This window comes from Elaeis guineensis, chromosome 8 (assembly GCF_000442705.2).
Source record: "Elaeis guineensis isolate ETL-2024a chromosome 8, EG11, whole genome shotgun sequence".
In the NCBI taxonomy this organism is placed as follows: Eukaryota; Viridiplantae; Streptophyta; class Magnoliopsida; order Arecales; family Arecaceae; genus Elaeis; species Elaeis guineensis.
In genome coordinates, this window is record NC_026000.2 from 71,963,178 (window position 1) to 71,972,723 (window position 9,546).

Below are 9,546 nucleotides of genomic sequence, written 5' to 3' on the forward strand. Positions count from 1 at the left end.
GAACGACCGGTCAAAAGGAGGAGACTTGCCGGTCTCCTGTTTCGGCCCAAAGGAAGTCTGGGAAGAAGAAAAGAAAGAGAAGAAGAAGGAAAGGAAAAGAAAAGAAAAAAAGAAAAGAAAAAGAAAAAAAAAGAAAAAGAAAAGCAAAAGAAAAAAGAAAAAAAAAGGAAAAGAAGAAGAAAAATAAAATAATAATAATATAATAATAATAAATAGGATTTTCTCTCCTCTCTCTTCCGTGAAGAAAAAGAAAAAAAAAGAAAGAAAGAAAAGAAGAAAGAAAAAATAAAATAAATAAATTAATAAATAATGATATAAATAATAAAATATGAGAAAGAGAGTTTCTCTCTCTTCCCTCTCTCCCTTCAGCCTGAACTAGTATTTTCTCTTTCTAGAATTGGACTTTCTCTCTCTAAATTATTTCTCTCTCCTAAGATTTTTTAGAATTTTAAGAAGAATGATGATGAATTTAAATGTCTTAGTGATGGGTTTTTTTGATCTGCGATCACCGGACAGTACACCGACACCCACTTTGATCAAATTAAGTATTTTTAAATTTTAATTTTTATAATTTTATTAAATTATCTACAGGATAATTTCAGCATGATTTGATTTGATCGATCGAATTTGTTGAATCATATCGTCTGAGGAGTCCAAGATAAATTTTCTCTCTCTAAAATTTTTTCTCTCTAAAATTTTTTCTCTCTAAAGCCATTTCTCTCTCTATCGATTTTTCTCTCTTGATTGATTTATCAATGAGAGTTTCTTTTAATATTTCTGATCTAATGAAGAATCCTGATCCATGATTGCAAACAGCGTACTAGCACCCACCTTGATCAGACCATGAATCTTTAGATTTGATCATCCATGATCCCGATCTAGTCATGACTTGATTTGATCATGTTGATTTCACCAATCGAGATATTGGATCAATCGTGATGTTGGATTGTGTCACCTGATCAATTCGAATTGTACCTCATGAATTCTCTCTCCTCTAATTGTCTATCTCTACTTGATTTTATTAAATCAATGAAGAAACCTCGATCCTATCACTTCGAATCCGATTTGATCTGATAGTCAAACTTTGGATCGTTTAGGTCCTAATTAGGTTTTGATTAGATAAAATTAGATGATTGGACCCAATCTAAACCATTGAAATATGGTATTCGTATTCTTTCTAATTATTGAAATTGATTCTATATAGGATTGTGGATGTTTGATCATGGGATATCGCGATATGATCTATGAATAGAATTTTTGGAAGAAAATTTATAGAATTATGTGGGTTTATTGGAATACATTCGAGGTAAGTAATATTTCATTTTTTTTAGATTTATCGATAAATTATAATATATTTTTCTGACATGATTTGTGAAATGATGCATGAATTGGATGAATGGTATTTTGTTATGAAAATATCTTATTTAAAATGTTATGATGAAGCATGATTGAACATATTGATTCCATGATGCATTATATTGATTGATTTCGATACTACATGATTATATATTTTATTATCAAAATTAGAATATGAAACATAATTTATGAAGAATTCTGATATAAGAACAATATGAATTGACAATCTGACTATGTAAAAGACCCCGCTAATGGGGGCATATACGTTGGCAATTGATTTGTCCTGAGGGTTTACGTCGTCAGAGAGACCAGCGACAAACCACCAGAGAGACCAGCAATTCCGAAGGACTTTGCTGTCAGATGATTCGCAGCTCACCGCAAGAAGATACGCGGTGTTATGACCCTGCCACAGAAAAAATATGGTCATAGCTCATGGTTGATAAAAAAATTTAAGAACGAAAGAAATTGCAATCTGAAAAGAAACTTAAATTTTTGAAAAAGAAATAAATTTGGCATGAACTATATTGTATAATTAAAAATTGATTTCGAATTAATGAACTCGATATGCTTATTTTCTATAAATGATTATTTACTTAAATGTCTGATAAAATCTGTTGAAAAGTGATCATTGCTTACTGGGCTGTCTAGCTTATTACCTCTTATTTTACTGTTTTTACAGATATTGAAGAATTAAAATGATTCAAGATATGAATGGAAAAGTGATCAGAAGCAGAATCTCCATACTTTTATTTTAAATTGAAGTCTTATTGAATTTGATATAAGGTCTATGAATCATTGTTGAATTTATTGAGATATTAAAGAAGAAATTTAGATCGTTATGTTTTGGATTTGAATTATTGACTAATTATTCCGCTGTTGTTTTAAGATAACATGATAAGATGCCTTGCATGCTTATGGAAAGAGTTTTTTATGAGTATGCGGTGGTTGCCATGACCCTCGATTCACAATCTCGGATCGGGGGCGTGACAATTAATATGGTATCAAAGCATAAGTGGATGAATTATGAAATATAGAATCAGATATAGAATGGGTATAAGTGGATAGACACTAGGGACATTATAGTGTAGATCTTTGATGATTGTAGTGAAAGAAATATTTAAAAATTTTGATTAAATATTGAGATTATGTATAAAAGGATCGCAAGAGATTATGACATATGGAGTTTGAAATATGATGGATAATCTATAGATCATGATATGATTAGTTAGATCTTGATCGAAAGTAATCACAAAAGGATTGATATAAAATTTTATTGTGCATTATGGTTATTAATTTGATCATTGGTTATTCAAGTGAATCGTAAGTTTAAATTTGATGTGAGAATAATACTATGATATTACTTTTAGTTGAGAAGTTGACTATTATTGGCAAGATAAAGATTTGATGATAAAATATTATTTCAGGATGGACTAAGAAAAATCTTTTATGATGCTTGATTGGAATATTTATCAAAACTGAACTTGGTATGTGGATCATATATAAAGTGACATATTAGGATGAATGCATATTTGAGGATATTACAAAAAAACCTATTTCTTATTGATGAAATCGATTATGAGGTTGTAGAATATTCATCGTACTGGAATCTTTAATCATCATCCTTAAATCTAGATAATAGATCTTATTATGTCTCTTGGAGACTACATGATGTGTATGAAATTTTAATTTAAAGATTTCGAAATCTAAGTTGATCAAGAGATTTTCTGATATTATTGTTGAGGTTGTTAATGAAAAATTGATATCTTCAGATTAAGATAAAAGATCTGATTTATATTTATTTCAGATTAAGGGATCCATGTGAATTTACAATTTAGAAATTTTGGATTTAGAAATTGATATGGAGTTCTTTTGCTTTTGTTAACGAGATCCCTAATTGAATCTACTATTAAATGGAGATTTGATTTTTTGAAGCTTGTATGATTGTTATGAAAAGATATTTGATAGATATTGAAGATCCTGATGATAGAAATTTTAGAAAAAAAAATAATGATTTGAAATTTTTATATATTCTGATTATGTCCAAATTTGGTGGAGCATCGAAGAATTTTTTCTTCATTAATTTGACTCATAAAGATTTTTGGTTTGAAAATTATTGAATTGAATTGATATGAGAATTAAGATTTGATTTATATTGATTATAGTAAATCTATATGATGGTTTAAATATGATATTAGATTCAAGGGTTAATCAAGATTATTGTATACCAGTAGAAGTATGAATAAGAATCAGAAGTTAATCTTGGGCTTCAATTGAAATTTAAAATTTTAATTTTTTTTATTGATAAGATAAAGAAATAATTTGATCAAAATTTTTTTGGTGAAGCTAAGAAATTTTGATTGTTAGATCAGAGTGCGTAGCGGAAGCATGGTAATCTGGATTACTTTGAGTAAGTCAGGAATGTTGACCCTTTGAGTTAAAGAATTATGATAGATGATATGGTTTGATACAAAAAATTTATTGATATTAGAAAGAATAATATTTTAAAATTTTGAATTATTTTAGATATCCTAATGTGATTTTTAAAAATAGTGCTTCCACCTACTATGCTAAAAAAAAATATTTAGCATCCTAATTCTAGGATGAGTGGACTCTTGATTTTTGATTTTAGATTTAGAATATTTAGAGATAAATTTTTTCTATCCTAGAATTAAATTTTATAATTCTCTATTTATTAAGAAGAATTTGAGATTGTTTATCGAATAATGATTTCGATCTTAGATTATTATACTCAAATATTTATCTCCAGGGTATAATAAAATTTGAAGTTTGGACTCTTTTGATCATTATTATTTCTCTGATTGAATAGAAAAGATTGAGGTTATCTATTGATATTGATGATTATTCTACAAAAGATGGATTGGTGTTATTTATAATTTAATTTGATAATGAATCGATTAATTAAGAGTTGTTAATATTTAGATAAAAAAAAATGATATACTTACTTAGAATAGAGACATTGATTTTGATTATAAGAAAAATATAATTTTGATTTAGATTAATTTTTGAGTTATTGATTTTTATTATGGAATGACTTAATGATAAAATTTGCTTCAAGAATTAGAATATTTAAGAGTTTGAGGGTTTGAGTAAGAAAATTTCGATGACTAGAAATAGTGATATTGATTCAATCAACAATGGTGATATTGATCTTTATGAAATGACTTAATGATGAAGTTGTATCGAGAATTAAAATATCAAAAGTTCGAGAATGAGATTGAAATGATAAATCTTCAACTTTTGAAAGTACGAATAAGAAAAAATATTTTTAAATTTTGATTGATTGGGATGTCATCATATGATTCACATAAGTATATTTTTTCTATCTTATGATGGGTTGAAATTAAGAGTGGATAATATTTAAAAAAAATAAATGATGATGATGAATGAAGTTCTTATGCAAAAATAGAGACATTGATTTTCTTCTACCTACAAGAGATGGATTTAATTTTAATTTGAGTCGTGAGATATTGAACATGATTTTTATAAGAAATGAGATCATAATTTCAAATCTTGAAATATTAAAAATTTTTGAGATGTTGGTCTTGATAGATAAAAAAAATGAATGGTTCCGTTTCAGATCGATATTGATGTATTGACTTTTTCCTTATGAAATGATTTAAGAATGAATTTGTATTAAGAATTAGAATTTTAAAATATTTGAGGATGAGATTCAAGTAAGAAAATATGAAGACTCAAGCAAAAAAAATTTCGAGGACGAAATTTTTTTTAGAGGGGAAGAATGTCATGGCCCGGCCCATGTAACAAACCCAGCCCACAAAACCCAAATGAAAAAAAAAAAGAAGAAAAACAGGGGAGAAGACTCCCAAAGGGAGTCTTCTTCCTCCTCTCGTCGGCTCCCAATCAGAGTCAGAAAGAGCCCCCCCCTCTGGCTCTATTTAAGGAGGAGAACCCTCCTCTCTCCCTCTCACCGAAGATCCTAAGCCCAGTTGATGGCAATCGTCGGAGAACCACCGTGGAGACCTGACCTGTGCCCATCTAATTTCTTGTTGGAAAGCCTCACCGGCGTCGAAGGTGAGCCTCCTCCTCCTTCCTCTCTTCTCCCCTTTCCTTCCCGTGCTGGTGTGCATGCTTGCCGGTGATCTGAGTTGCCGGATTTTGTTGCGGAAGAACCTCTATTTTTGTCCATTTTTCTTTGATTTCCGATGTCGGTGGTCACCGCCGACCACCAGTTTGACCTTTCCGAACCCATGAGGGTTACCCCCTTTGCCATCGGCCTTCGCCATGTCGGCCGTGGCCCGAACGACCGGTCAAAAGGAGGAGACTTGTCGGTCCCCTGTTTTGGCCCAAAGGAAGCTCGGGAAGAAGAAAAGAAAGAGAAGAAGAAGAAGGAAAAGAAAAGAAAAAAAGAAAAGAAAAAAAAAAGAAAAAGAAAAGAAAAAAGAAAAAGAAAAAAAAAGAAAAAGAAGAAGAAAAATAAAATAATAATAATATAATAATAATAAATAGGATTTTTTCTCCTCTCTCTTTCGTGAAGAAAAAAAAAGAAAGAAAAGAAAAAAAATAAAATAAATTAATTAATAAATAATGATAAAAATAATAAAATATGAGAAAGAGAGTTTCTCTCTCTTCCCTCTCTCCCTTCAGCCTGAACTAGTATTTTCTCTCTTTAGAATTGGACTTTCTCTCTCTAAATTATTTCTCTCTCCTAAGATTTTCTAAAATTTTGAGAAGAATGATGATGAATTTAAATGATCTTAATGATAGATTTTTTTGATCTACGATTGTCGGACGGTACACCGGCACCCACTTTGATCAAATTAGGTATTTTTAGATTTTAATTTTTATAATTTTATTAAATTATCCATAAGATAATTTTAGCATAATTTGATCTGATCGATCGAATTTATTGAATCATATCGTCTGAGGAGTCCAAGATGAATTTTCTCTCTCTAGAATTTTCTCTCTCTAAAGTCATCTCTCTCTCTATCAATTTTTTTCTCTTGATTGATTTATCAAAGAGAGTTTCTTTTAATATTTCTGATCTAATGAAGAATCTTGATCCATGATTGTCAGACAGCGCATTGGCACCCACCTTGATCAGACCATGAATCTTTAGATTTGATCATCCATGATCTCGATCTAGTCATGACTTGATTTGATCATGTTGATTTCACCAATCGAGATATTGGACCAATAGTAATGTTGGATTGTGTCACCTGATCAATTCGAATTGTACCTCATGAATTTTCTCTCCTCTAATTGTCTCTCTCTACTTGATTTTATGAAATCGATGAAGAAACCTCAGTCCTATCACTTCGAATCCAATTTGATCTGATAGTCAAACTTTGGATCGTTTAGGTCCTAATTAGATTTTGATTAGATAAAATTAGATGATCGGACCCAATCTAAACCGTTGAAATATGGTATTCGTATTCTTTCTAATTATTGAAATTAATTCTGTATAGGATTGTAGATGTTTGATCATGGGATATCGCGATATGATCTACGAACAGAATTTTTGAAAGAAAATTTATAGAATTATGTGGGTTTATTAGAATACGTTTGAGGTAAGTAATATTTCACTTTTTCTAGATTTATCAGCAAATTATAATGATTTTTCTGATATGATTTGTGAAATGATGCATGAATTGGATGAATGGTATTTTGTTATGAAAATATCTTATTTGAAATGTTATGATGAAGCATGATTGAACATATTGATTCCATGATGCATTATATTGATTGATTTCAATATTACATGATTATATATTTTATTATCAAAATTAGAATATGAAACATGATTTATGAAGAATTCTGATATAAGAACAATATGAATTGACAACCTGACTATGTAAAGGACCCCGCCAATGGGGGCATATACGTTGGCAATTGATTTATCTTGAGGGTTTACGTCGTCAGAGAGACTAGCGACAAACTGTCAGAGAGACCAGCGGTTTCGAAAGACTTTGCTGCCAGATGATTCGCAGCTCACCGCAAGAAGATACGCGGTGTTATGACCCTGCCACAGGAAAAATATGGTCATAGCTCATGGTTGACGAAAAGAATTTAAGAACAAAAAAAATTGTAATCTGAAAAGAAACTTGAATTTTTGAAAAAGAAATAAATTTGACATGAACTATATTGCATAATTGAAAATTGATTTCGAATTAATGAACTCGATATGCTTATTTTCTATAAATGATTATTTACTTAAATATCTGATGAAATTTGTTGAAAAGTGATCATTGCTTATTGGGCTGTCTAGCTCATTACCTCCTATTTTACTATTTTTATAGATATTGAGGAATTAAGATGATTCAAGATATGAATGAAAAAGTGATCAGAAGCAGAATCTCCATATTTTTATTTTAAATTGAAGTCTTATTGAATTTGATGTAAGGTCTATGAATCATTGTTGAATTTATTGAGATATTAAAGAAGAAAGTTAGATCGTTATATTTTGGATTTGAATTATTGACTAATTATTCCACTGTTGTTTTAAGATAAAATGATAAGATGCCTTGCATGCTTATGGGAAGAGTTTTTTATGAGTATGCGGCGGTTGCCATGACCCTCGATTCACAATCTCGGGTCGGGGGCGTGACACAAACTTTCCAACTCTTCAACTGTTACGCTTGGAGGCTCATCCTCCAATATCCATGTAGCATTACACTCACAATCTTCCAAACTTATGCATCAAAATCTGACCCTTCAATGTAGACTTGCATGACATATTACATGTGCTGGCCCCTCTTGCTCTTCTACTGCTCAGGATGAGGATGAAGAAGAGTACAAGTCGGTATATAGGCTTGGATAGATGGACGAGCCACGGGTGTATTTGTGGTCTAAAAGGAGAATGTAGCAATAGGTATATTATCTTCATCCTCAAAAACTTTTGAAGTATGATAAAAAATAATAAAAGACTAAAAATAACTGAAAGAAAAAGATAAATTGATAAAAAAATAATCATTGATTTAGTGAAGGGCTTCTTGAGATTACAATTTGATGCTCAAGTTTTTCCTCTTAACTGTTAGGATAGGTGTTATTGTGGCAGAATTTTATCTCGAGGTCAGATGGACTGGAGTTGGACGGCGGTGGTAGGTCGGCAACAGCAGAATTTGCAAAAAAAATCCCCAACCAGAGGTGATTCTGACGGGGACCATTTGACGCTCAAGTTAGAATTTTGGATAATAGAGAGGAGTGAGCGTATTGGGAGAGAGGAGATTTCATACTTTGGGAGTCCCCTATGGGCTTTTATTTATAGGCAAAGGTTGAAGAGCCGAGAGAAGAAAGGAGAATCAAGTGGTTTGCCTTGACTTATTGAATGTGATTCGATCATTATCTTTCCCTTATCTCTACAGATTTATTAATTATTTTTTTCTTATCCGCATGTCATCATTTATTTCTGAGATTTTGAGGATTTGTGGGGGTTGAAGTGTTGGGAATAGTATCCCAAAGCCAATCATCAGCCTGTTGACGGTTGTGCTTATTTTTGTATATGTACATGAATTATGAATTAATAAAAATTATTTTGATATTTTTCATCACAAAATGTTTCATCTTCTAATGAACTCCTATGTTGTGGTGAAGTCCTTAGGACTATTTAGACTCGACAAAGGAGGATTTATCGTTTAGTCCTTAAATCTGTTCGCAACTAAATGATACGTTGTTACCAAGGATGACAACGTTTATCAAGCATAGGTCATTGTGTGTCATATAGGTTGGTTGTCCTCTTAACCAATGAGTGTGGAGACACTGGTATGGCATACAGGTGAGATGTAAGGGTACATCTGCACTGAACATGACCGACTCCGAAGCTATTTCTGCTGTCAAGATTTGCTCTGATGGAATATGGGTATAAATGTCCCTCCGACCTGAGACCGCCATGGTGACTTGCAAGCAACTCACTGCACTTAGGCACTGGACTACCTGAATTTCTAATTCAGTGACGGAAGGCTGCTGGGTGTAGTCAAGTACTTGACTTGTCGGTGCGTGTGTCAAGATGGGATTGACCACTTCAGTTTAGGAGCTGTGTATAGTCATGTTTCAATTTAGCAAAATCTTGACCAGGGTAGTCCTTGTGAGGAGTCACAGGACTGTTTGAGTTGAGCACGATTCGGATGATCTGATCAGGGTTGACAGTTTAACCCTGAGTCATCCTAAACACAGGGGTTAAAAGGATGAATTATACAGTAACCATATTCATGT